This window comes from Corythoichthys intestinalis, chromosome 13, assembly GCF_030265065.1.
Source record: "Corythoichthys intestinalis isolate RoL2023-P3 chromosome 13, ASM3026506v1, whole genome shotgun sequence".
NCBI classification, from domain to species: Eukaryota; Metazoa; Chordata; class Actinopteri; order Syngnathiformes; family Syngnathidae; genus Corythoichthys; species Corythoichthys intestinalis.
In genome coordinates, this window is record NC_080407.1 from 38,196,038 (window position 1) to 38,205,356 (window position 9,319).

Below are 9,319 nucleotides of genomic sequence, written 5' to 3' on the forward strand. Positions count from 1 at the left end.
CATTCTGAACACAACGAATTGGCAGTGTACCTTTCAGAACATTAAATCTATTTTTCATGAGGCCAATAACACGTGCGACTTGTATCCTCACGGAGGAAATTTTCCTTGATATCTCTACTTTCCTGGCGGATAGCTGTTTCTTACCTTTCGTAAATGCTGGAGTCAAAAGTTCACAGCTGCAACGAGTAGCAAAATCTGCATGAAGGGTAAACCCCCGGTCAGCAAGTATTTGGTCACCAGGCATGTGATACTTGGAATCAATAAAGCCAGACTCGCGAACTATCTGCACATCAGAAGCCCTCCCACCCCAACAACTAAACAAAAATGTGACAGTTCCTAATGGGTTGCAAGCAACAAATACTTTAACAGTGCAGTGTTTTTTGTAGCTACTGTAGCACTGAGCTCTGGCTAGCAGGTTCTTTGGTGATTCAATGAAGATCTCAAAGCAGTCAACAATTGTGGATTCCTGTCATCATTTGGCATTTTTCATCATTTCCTTCCACAGACTCTGAACACTTATTTGTTTCTTTCAGGAGTTTTTCAAGGTAAGCAACTCGCTGAAGAGCATTGTCCCGTTCTGTTCGCAAATTCTGGACTTCCTCATACAACTGGGCTCGCTCAGTGGTCGACATTGGCACATCAGCTACCATCTCCTTTTCTTGATCAAAACTGTCATTTGTTGTTTCTACAATCTTCTCGCTTTCTTGGCTCACAGTGCCACTTGCACACTCCTGAGACACAGACTTACTAGTACAATCAAGAGAATTTTCAAGATTTATGGCAACTCTGGCAGGTGATGAATCCGTTTGATCTTGAGGAGCGACACTGGGAGGCGATTCCGTTTCATTCAAAGTGGTAGATGGGCAGGCTTTGAATGATGCTCTTTGGCGGCGCTTCAAGGGCTGACATCTGCCAGGAACTGTAACTGTAAAATAAAATAAAATTACTTCACGATCCTGTATAGCTTTAATGCATAGGCTTGCCACCTGCCCCTTAAAATAAGGAAGAGTTATGAATTGGGAATTAAAATTTGCGTTCCGTATTGAACCAAGATGGAATATTTTTAAATAGATGCATTTCTATGCATTTTAGGAGTTTTTGGGATGTCCCTTTTTTTTCATGCCTGCACGGGTTTGGGCGTGGGGGGGGGGGCGTCCCTTATTTCTATTTCTGAAAGGTGGCAAGCCTATATGCGTGATATAGTAATCGTATACCAGTTTGAGATCTCCTTGATGCTCTCTCAAATCGTGCCACCTTACACAAAGAGCCAGTACTGGATTTATCTTCTTTCTTTTGGAAGATGGAGGGTACAAAATCTGGGTGGCTCTCCATGTTGACCTTATCACCTAGGAAAAACATGACGATTTTTAATTTGGGACCACAATAATGACTTACAATAATACGTGGAATATGTACTGTGTGGAACTGAGAAAGTTGGTAGTATATTTAGGAAGTGATTATTTCTGCTGTGACCGGTAATTCGCCTCCCAAGCGTTATTTAGCCGTGAATAGTTGTAGTAGAACTAAATGGGGTTGTCACGAGGCAAGAACGCAGTGCATCACGGCAAAATAACCAATTCCCACCAGGCCAATAACATACCGATTGACTTGGGGCAAACAAAATCGATTTAAGTTTACTCACCAGTAATAAAATGCAGGCTGCAAACGTAAACGTGCCTGGATTTAGGTTGCCACGGCCCACAGGCAAGAATGGTCCACGGAACCATCTTCTCTTACGGTTCCTCAATTAATGGCTTTCAACCATTTAGTCCTCCTTTTCTTCTCGCGAGGAAGAATAAAGAACTTTAAATGCGGCTCCGAACTCTTCCTTGTGTGACAACCCGCAACACAACAACTTCTTCCCATTCTGACAGACAAAAAAGACCGCAAAAAAGAAGAAAGTCCAGCATGTTTGTATTAGAATGCATTACAAAGCACTCGTCTTTTGGCCCCTTTTCAATATGGCGACGCTATCTTTTGGCTGGTGATGTCATAAATCCCCAGATGTCCGACTTGGTCCATTGTTGAGGTTTAACCATGTTGACTATTATAGGCCTCTCTAATATTTTGAGGTGGGAGACATTGCACAATTAGTGGTTGACTAAACACTTATTTGCCCCACTGCATATCGTGTATGCGCGTAGGGCAGCAAATGAACGGCTTTTCCGTACGGAAATGAATGCCGAAAACATTGTAAAATGTCAGACCCGACACCGTTTCCATCCTGAATGTAATCCATGGACAGTGAAAATTGATCTGTGATCTAGGTTCTCAATTTTCTGACTAAGCCTGTCGTGATATGCAACAATTCCATTTATCGCACGGCTAATGAAAATGAAAGCGGTAATTTTCCCGCTGCGATTTATCACCTCACGTGCATATGTGCGTGCGTGCGTGTGCGGCAGATGTGCGGCGGACATGCTGTTTAAAATGTGAAGTAAGGTTGGCCAACCATGTTTTTGAATAATATCAATGGTTAAACAATTAGAAGCATATTTTCGTTATTTTTTTAACGCAACCCTTCCAGATTCTTTGTTTAACCCATAGCAACGCCCTTGACAACAAAAATGCTTTTCTTTGGCAATCTTCAGAAATTACGTCACACTGGGAAGTGCGAGGGAAGTCCGCCATAGAACAGTATTGTTTGTTGCATTGTTTCTCGGTAAGATGCCACGGTGGTGTGTGGCGATGTTTTGTTCTCACTCTAACGAAAAGTTGTTTTTTGCAGGGCATGTAAATGGACATCTTTCGTTCTCACGAAGCGAATGAATTTCATGCCATCATCGAGTAGTGTTCTCTGCTGAACGAATCACTGCGAAGATGCCTGCTTCCTTAACCGGTCTGCTTATGATCAAGGATTTGCCAAAAAGTAAGTGTGATTTTTGGATAGATGACTGATGACTTTGTCAAAGCAGAGCTGCCAACTGTTGTGGAATGACCAGTATAAGCTAGCGACGTTAGCCGAAAGTTAACTCGTGGCAATCCCCAATCATAGTTGTTGTTGCGTTCGCTAGGTTAAAGGGTATGAAAACGCAAAGGGGGTGTGAGACATCAATAGAACCGTTATGTGCTAAGATAACAAATATTGATAAAGTTAACAAAAAAATCAATCACATTAATGAGCAATTATCGAAAATAGATAAAAAATGACGAACATTTCCGAAAGTGTTCCGGAAACAGCCGAATGGGGCGGAGACGTCATAACAAGGAAACAAAGGGTCGAGGCAGGTGCCATCGTTGTTTATCGACGAGAGAGTTGCGTTCGTGTTTTATCAAAAAATCGCTAAAATGGTTCAAACCTGTCATGCTATGTGGTTTACAAATAGCCATTTGTCGCAATGTAGTACCCATTAGTTCCCGAACGCGAGAAAAAGAGCTGGACTACGCAGACAATGAGTAAAGTTCGTCAGTGCTAAGAGGGCTAATTTTGCAATTTTACAGGGAAACGGGAACCTGACGAGCCAGAAGATGTGCCTACAACCTCAAAGAAAACAAAATTTATGCTACTTCCCAATCACTAAAGACCCACAAACTGCGAAGGAGTGAATTCGTGACCCCTATGTGAATAAATCGAGTGATTCGAGCATGTCTGTGGAACAGGAATATCAGCTTGTAGAGATCGCAAATCACGGCGACTTAAACGTACATTTGAGACAACAACTCTACCGAAGTTCTGGATTAAAGTAATTTCGGAATATCCCGACATCGCTTGGAGCGCGCTGAAAACTGCTACAATTTCCAACATCGCTAGCTTGATGCTAGCTTCTCTCACTCTCCCATCTCGTCTCAACGAAACAAACTCAGCCCTCCCACCGATTCAGCGGGTGAGTTGTATTTTTTTCCCTGCACTTAACACGACGGGGCTAAAAGCAAATGCTATTTTATATTTGCTGTATTTTTCTGCCGCACATTGCCGGTGTTCTGACAAAGTTGGCATGCACGTAATGTTAAAAATGACCACGAATTCAGCGATTCCTAAGTACACACTACAAACTTTCTTTAAAGAAACGAATATTAATTTACGTTTGCCATGTTTGGCGTACACAACAACTGCACGTAGCCCTCTCACTTAATGACTTTGCCGTGTCGTTAAGCGTTAATTTACGCCATTTCCGTGTTGCACATGTATGTTTGTGATGTAAATAGTTTTTTAGCACCATTGGATAACATTGACAGTCCAACTGAATATAAAAGAGGGACAACGGTCCGTGGAAAAAAAGACCCAAATCACACCGGGGACCCCTGCTCTAATCCCATTCATATTTGTGCCGGTTGGCAGAGCGAAACCGATGATAGCATATTAAATGATAATTATTCTATGCATTACTTTATTTTGCGGTCACGGTGTATCAGCTTCACAAAAAGAAATGCAAAACATACCATTTGGTGTTTCCCACACGAACTGTTGTCGGGGTTTCATCAGTGTGATTATGGGGTCAGATTAGTCTCATAAGTACACACACTCATTTAACAGGAAACACACACGTATTGTGGGATTCGTAAACACATAGCACGCGAAACACACACGTATTGTGGGATTCGTAAACACATAGCACGCGAAACACACATTGTGGGATTCGTAAACACATAGCACGCGAAACACACACACATTGTGGGATTCGTAAACACATAGCACGCGAAACACAAACACATTCATCAAATGTGTGTGTGAATTGTTTTACGCGCATTTGTAACGAGCTTCCAATTTCAAATTCCCACTTACGAGTGTGTTGATCGTTTTGATACTCGTCATGCGCAACTGAGAAGAACACATGCATTTTTTTTAACTGGAGCCCGTCTTCAGCCAATCAGACGTCTTCTTCTTAAACAGCCAATCACAAGGGCTGGGCTGTTTCATTACGTCACTGCTGTGCGCCTTCAAGTCCGGTGTACTCAAGTGACAAATGGGGAGCCCTGTTTTTGACAGCTCCTCAACTCGACCGCGGGGACTATCGATGCAAGGTGTCCCGTCGAACAAATGTAGCATACGTGTAGCATACGTTTAGTTAGGTCCTGCCACTGACTGTCGAAGCACTAATATTAAAGATTATAATTAGCATATTTTAGCAGGCTTATCAAGTCACACGTAATGATATTTTACTACGATTAGCATTTTTAATAGGCTTACGTCGTTTAACGGTTTTGCCTTTCTCTGTCATTGACAGCTGAAGACGTCCCATCCATTTTGAGTGGGACGACCTCCCATGCACTTCAAATGGATTGGATGTCAACTAGTGAAAAACTCACTGAACCGCTCAGCAGAGGGATGATGAGAGCAAGATTAGATGTCTAATACTGTACTATATGTGGCACATTTTTAACAGGCTTTATGTCTGCTAAATAAGTCTTTTTAAGACTACTTTCTCCATTTCAAGCCTATTTGAAAGTCATACTTGGGAAAATTCAGACTTAAACCAGACTTCTTAATGTATGATTGTGATGTCTATGCTTAAACCAATTTAAGACCATTTTAAAAGGAAAAAAAATAGACATTATAAGCCTGTTAAAAATGCTACCTACAGTGACAGTACTATTTAAAGCATGGTAGTCTATTACGGATATAAAAAAAATATATTTTTTGAAAGACTTGGAGCAACAGAGCTTAACCCTTTCTTGCCAAATGTATCACATTTGATACACTTAGGATTTCATGATTTTGAGACAAATTCAGAATTTAGAACTCTTTCCTCAAAAAAAAAAAAAAAAATGGATGCAAGTCAACTCATGCATCTGCATGTTCCATGAGAAAAACAGGATTTAACAAGGAAAATAGATATTAGAGCGCTTATTACACATTTTTCTTTACAAATTTGGAAAAAAAGGTTTAAGACCTTATTTTTCACATTTTGTGATTCTCTGACAATTGCTTCATATTGCAGGCATTAAGGGGTTAAGACCTGCCACATGAATTTTACTACCTTTTTAAACACTTTTTTTTATCGTGACAAACCTAATAAGTGATCAATGATGGCAAGAGAGGATAAAGCGCAGCAGCAAATCCTCAGATCTGTTCTTTGGATGCCTTTGAAAGTAAATAGTGACATTGAGAGCTATCAGGAGTTCAATTATGTGAGGTGAGGCGACCAAGTAAGTTTCAGACATTTTTTTTTATTTAAATAGACATCTCAGACTCCCAGCCTGTAGGAGGGCACAGGCTATATCTCCTCGAGCCTTCAGAACTTCGGGAAGGTGGGTCTAGTTGTGCCTGAGATCTCCATTGGCCATATACTCTTCCACAAACTGAAATAGCATTTTAGGCATTCTGTTACATATCAGTGCTAAACAACAACAGCAGCAAAGTTTTATTGCAGAGACTCCGAAATCTTAAAATCATTACCTTTAATGTGAAAACCCCACAGCTACTGTTGTTCTGCTGCTTGTTATGGGCCACAGTTTTGGTAGTCCAAGTTTCTATTTGGAACTCACGGCCCGCCAACCTCAAGAAGTTCCTAATTATTATTTTATAAGCAAAACAATGAACATGAACATTGAACTTTTAACTTCCATATTAACATAATACTAGGAATTTAAACTTTCTGAAGCGGTTACCTCCAATTCCGCAAGATTTTGCTCATATTTGTCTTCGTTACTCAAGGGATCGATGATCACCAGTGTTCTCTCAGAAATGTGGACAATCTATAAAAGGTTAGTTCCTTTGTGTAATTCTGCACAATGACAGATTTATGTAGTTAACTTACTAATGAAATTAAACTTCTGTATGGCATCAGCTAAATTAATAGCTATATATAATACATTCCAGAATCGGTAGGTCTTAAGAAAATATAAGAAACCCACTAACCACTAACATCCAATGAGCGCATACAGGACAGGACAGGACAAATCCACTTTTTTTCAACAGGGAATTTCCTCTGAAGAACATACAATACCAAATTATTGTTATTTTGGGTTACTGGCCGCTAAATAATATAGCTAAATATTGGCATGAAATAGATTACCTTTCTAACAGGCTGAAATTTTCCCAAAAGCAGACTCCCAGCTACCACAGCAGAGAGTTGGTGAATCGGCTCCTGTTAAAAAAAGGGGTAACAACATTACAACTATACTCCGCCAAAAAATAAATGCATTGAGAAAAACTATATCCAGCACTTGCCTGCTGCCTTTCAATGAGGATATGCATGTATGCATCAATTACTTGCATAGCAAAATTTTTAAAAAAAATTGGCAAACGGCAAGAATCTTTGTTATTTGCTAAATACTTATTGCTCCCACTGACTTCATCAGACAGCCAGCCGTTGCCTTTTAGCGTATGAAAAGACGTGTCATATAATTTATACGGTCCAACGATAGCCTCCACCTTGCCTTGGTCCTCTGCAGCCCACAGTAATTTAACTGAAAACACAACATTGTTAAATAAAAAAAAGTAATTATTTACGGCACTTGACCAGATGACCATCCGGTCAAAATTATCTACTGAATAGGCCAAACCACCAAACAAATCCTTTCGGTCGTTCACCAATTTTGTAAGAGCTGTACGAAGTAGAAGGGTACAATTAGATATACATTTTAGAACACCCAAAAAAAAAAAAAACTTGCCGTTTTATGTTGCTATTTGTCCTCTCATCCAGCCCATTCGTCTGAGGATGATATGCAGCTGTAACACTCCTTTCAATGCACAGGAGGGCACAAAGGTTATCGTTGAGCTGAAAAATTGATACATTGTAAATAAATCAAATTAAAAGAAATAATAAAAATAACTATAAAAAAGGGGGAAAACAACAATGCCAAAATCCCACTGTGAAAATAATTTAATGCATTCAGATACCTAATTGACAAATTCTCTTCCTTGGTCGGACAGGATTCTTTGGGGGCATCTATGTCTATAAACAATTGAGCAGATCAGTTATGCCACTTCTGATGCTGTTTTGGTTTTTAAAGGAAAGGCCTCAACCCACTTGGAAAAATAATCGGTGGCAGTAAGAAGGTACTGAAAGCCATCCTTGGTTTTTGGGAGAGGCCCAGTCAGGTCTATCCCAACCAACTCCCAAACAGCAGACACCTGTGAAAGGCAAATTCAATATTGAACATATCTCTTACAGCTATTCCTACACAATCTGAAGAGCACCATGTTTTATCTTTGAAGTTTTTAACTTAATCTGGGTAGATGGCTCCCACCTTGATATGAAGGGAACACATAAAAACCTAATTTTCACGCATGTCCAAATATTAAATACATGCATGACATTAGACAAAGCTGTTTCCAATTTTTCACGCATGTAATAAAAACCAGAAATACATTTATTTGATTACACACGGTCACCATAAAAAAATACCTTAATGCTTTGTAATGGCTGTGTCACACACAGCCAAAGAGTTACCAGTCCTCTGACATCCGTCGCATTCAGAGACCTTAAAACAAATCGTCATGAGAAACGGGTCAGGTTAATAAGATCTGAAATAGCTGACCAAAATTAGTTTGTGACAAAATGCAGAAATAAACCATCACATACCCATCAGTCAATGTCCACTGTCATGCCATCCCAATAATTTCTGGAGTACATTGAGGATCTGGTTTTAACAGTGCCTGTGTGTGCACCAATTGAAGCCGAGTGTACTTCATTAAACAGTGATCGTGCTTCTGTTCGGGACTGGATCACATATAAACACAAATACACACAAATAACAATTATATAGCTGTATACACACACACACACACACACACACACACACACACACACACACACACACACACACACACACACACACACACATATATATATAATTATAAATAACAGCAACATCACAAATACTTTGCCTACTCACCCTTCAGTTTGAGCTTCTGCATATATCTTCTTAAAGCACATTTCTGAGATTCACTATAAATTAGGGAATTCACCCCTAGACATAAAATTGAAAATCTCCTGGAACCTCTTCTCCATGTTGTATACCAACTGTAAAGCACATGCACAGAAAGACAACTTTGAAAAATGACTTCCAAATACTTTATACATACACTCCCGAAAACAATGATTAGCAGTTACGCTTTTTTGAAATTTTTTTATATATATATAGGACTTAGCTTTCTCAAAATATAATGGCTTAATTGGGTCACTAGCCATTTGTAGATATGGTTAATTTCTGTATGATTTCAAGCACAAAACTCCATTAAAACCCAGGTGACCCAAATGTTTAATGCTTATATCATACAATGCTAACTTCCGTATGCTGTTAACTCGCTATAATGTAAAAAAAATCTCTCTTGAACAATAACCGAATCGCCATTAAAACCTTGGCGACCCACATGTTTACTGCTTATCATGAGACGTTAACTTCATACGCTTTTGTCTTGCAATATCAACAA

General features: G+C 39.6%; 2 long non-coding RNA genes across 2 annotated transcripts; both read right to left on the bottom strand.

Moving 5' to 3' along the window:
* Positions 1–6,263: 6,263 nt before the first annotated feature.
* On the bottom strand, positions 6,264–7,623 carry LOC130929120 (uncharacterized). The gene is made up of 5 exons (XR_009066817.1): positions 7,235–7,623; positions 6,957–7,028; positions 6,800–6,869; positions 6,550–6,636; positions 6,264–6,449 (listed from the first exon to the last, which is right to left on the bottom strand). It is a non-coding gene; the product is annotated as an uncharacterized LOC130929120 (long non-coding RNA).
* Positions 7,624–7,789: 166 nt separating this feature from the next.
* Positions 7,790–9,133, bottom strand: LOC130929118 (uncharacterized). Its single transcript, XR_009066815.1, has 5 exons — positions 8,782–9,133; positions 8,469–8,606; positions 8,292–8,367; positions 7,914–8,017; positions 7,790–7,838 (listed from the first exon to the last, which is right to left on the bottom strand). It is a non-coding gene; the product is annotated as an uncharacterized LOC130929118 (long non-coding RNA).
* Between the last annotated feature and the right edge of the window lie 186 nt (positions 9,134–9,319).